Source organism: Pteropus medius, unplaced genomic scaffold, assembly GCF_902729225.1.
Source record: "Pteropus medius unplaced genomic scaffold, Ma_sr-lr_union100, whole genome shotgun sequence".
NCBI lineage: Eukaryota > Metazoa > Chordata > Mammalia > Chiroptera > Pteropodidae > Pteropus > Pteropus medius.
This window is the reverse complement of record NW_024349800.1, coordinates 36121815-36124745: the sequence shown is the minus strand read 5'-3', so window position 1 is coordinate 36124745 and position 2931 is coordinate 36121815. Positions and strand designations below refer to the sequence as shown.

At 36.7% G+C, this 2931-nt stretch overlaps 1 pseudogene; it reads left to right on the top strand.

Moving 5' to 3' along the window:
• The first annotated feature begins 975 nt into the window (after positions 1–975).
• On the top strand, positions 976–1094 carry LOC120622408 (uncharacterized; annotated as a pseudogene).
• Positions 1095–2931: the final 1837 nt, after the last annotated feature.

Here is a 2931-nt window from a genome sequence, read left to right as displayed (position 1 = left end):
AATGAATAACATCACCAAACTGAAAAGATGGAGAAAAAAAGCACTAACTTATATAATTTTAGAAAACAGTATTGTAAGGCTAAAGAAAAAATAAACTGTACACAAATAATGGAGATTTTTTGTTTGTTTCTCACATGAGTATGCATGAACTATTCCAAAAATAGATATACTTGTGTCAAAAAAATAAATAATATATTCTAGATAAGGGGAGCCGGGTTTCTCACTGTTGGAGAAAGAAGTTACAAAAGAAGAAAGGGGGAGGCCAGAATGAACTCTGTGGTATTGGATTGGAATCAAACTCATGTTTCTTTGTTTTTGTGGTACAACATACATTACATGATGTTTACCATTTTAACCATTTTTAAGTGTAGAATGCAGTGATCTGAGGTACATTCACAATGTCGTGCCACCGTAACCACTAACCATTTCCAGAACTTTTTCTTTATCCCAAACAGGAACCTTGTAACCATGAAATAATAATTCCCCATTCTCCCCTTCCTCCAGTCCCTGTTACCCTCTATTCTACTTTCTGGCTCTATGGATAAGCCTGTTCTAGGTACCTCATGTAAGTAGAATCATATAATATTTGTCCTTCTGTGTCTTGCTTATTTCACTTAGCATAACACTTTCTAGGTTCATCCATGTTGTAGCATATGTCAGAATTTCATTGCTTTTTAAGGCCTTATAATAATCCACTATGTATATATACTACATTTTGTTTATCTATTTATTTGTCGATGGACACTTACAGTTTTTTAAATATCTATACAGATAGATAGATACAGAAATAAAGATAAAAATAAAGATAGAAATAAATACCATTCTCCAATAAAAGGAACCAGGACTCTTTGGAGAAGTGGTTGATTCCAGGCCAGGGGCAGGAAAAATACAAGGTGAGCCTGAAGCATCCTGTGGAGCCAGACAGTAAAGAAATGCTTTGAAACAGTTGGGAAGCATAATAAAAAGGTACAGGCAGTCTACAGCCATGCCACTCTGAACAAGCCCGATCCTGTCTGAACTTGGAAGCTGAGCAGGGTCGGGCCTGGTTAGTACTTGGATGAGAGACCACCTAGGAAGACCAGGTGCTGTAGGTGTAAAAAGGTAAAAAAATAAGGGATTGTAAGCTGACAAGATCCTTGCTATCTGTGAGGTCAACCAAGAGTTTTTTAGTCAACCCGCCTAAAAAAAAAAAAAAAAAAAGGGCACAGGTGCCAACCTGAAGGAGGCCCTAACAGCCAAAGCTAGAACAATTTGAGAAATAAAATAAATAATAATAGTAAATAATAACACTTAATTACAACCACATCATTATCTATGAATTCATACTCATGTAGAGAAATAATTGAATAAATAAATAATTGAAAGTGAAAGAATAGTTCCCCCTTTCGGAAGAATTCCAACTAATAAATGTAGAAGGAATGAAGGAAATAGAAAAATCACCATTAAAACACCACAGTGATAATTGTCAGGCAAGACCCACACAGATGCTAAAATTAGTGGACAGAAGTTTCGAGGAGAAAGTGGATACTTGCATAGTCTCAAAGTAACTTTCCTGAGATAGTTATCATTTATAAAGAGAAAATTTGTAGCTTGACAGGGAGGGAAACCCAGCAGACACCACCTTAACTAAATGATCACAATAGACATCACCAGTAGTAAGACACTTAGACTTTCTGGGGACCTTGCTGAAAATACACTGACAGGAGCATGTCGGATCTGTGATATTCTTGCCAAAAATGTAAAACCACAACCTAAACCTCACACAAATCCAAACTGGAGAAAATTCTGCAAAATGTCACTGTCATGAAAGACAAGGAAAGACCAACTATGACAGATTCAGGAGACAAAGGCAACAGAAAAACTAAAGGATGTGGGATTCTGAACTAGATCCCAGAACAGAAAGTGTATGTTAGTGGAAAAATTGGGCAAAATACAAGTAAAGTCTGTAGTTCGGTTAATGGTATTGTACCCAGGTAACTATCTTAGTTTTGATAATCGTTCCATGATTATATAAGATATTAATATTAGAAGAAACTGGGAGAAGTATGTATGGGAACTCTACTATTTTTGCAACTTTTCTCTAAGTCTAAAATTTTTTTCAAAATAAAAAGTTAAAAAAGAAAAGCTTTACTGCTCTCTCTCTATTTTCATATACACATATTAGTATAGCAATTATGTGTATTAACGTATAAATTAATAACTATAGATTCATTGGTGATGTGTATGCAAACTTATTTAACTGATGGGAGTTCCTGGTTGAAAAGATTTGGAGACCACTGTCCTTCAGCTTGAGCAAAAATTACTGCAGAGACCTAGAATACTCAAACTCACGAGACAGAAAGTAGACTGGTGAGTGCTGGGGACTGGGGAGACAGGGAATGGGGAGTTATTGTTTAATGGGTAGAGAGGTTGAGTTGCGCAGATGAAAAGAATTCTGGAGGTGGATGGTGGTGATGGTTGCAAAAAAAAAAAAATATGAATGTTCTTAATGCCATTGAACTGTACACTTAAAAACGGTTAAGATGCTTGATTTTATGTTATGTGTATTTTACCATAATACAAAACAAAACAAGCATGGCAGAGTTTATGTTTGATTCTGCCCTATCTCACTTTTATGTATCTATTGCAGGTTAGATTTTCCTTCCCATCAATGCTTTGTGTGATCTGGGTCTGGAACACAGCTTGTTCTTTGAGACAGAGCTAGGGAGGTTGGTTCATGCTTAATCCACAGATAGGGATCCATGGGAGAGGGGAAAGGTTGGAGTGGAGAAAGGAAAATTCTGTTGACTTGGGGGAACTATTAACAAGGTTTCATTGAAAGTTATCTTAATCTCTCAGAGACAAGATAAGCCTTCCCTCAGATCACTGAGGCCTGGTTACTCAAGGCTCAGGGGTAACCTGGGAGATGCATGCCCACCCTCCCTCTTCCTC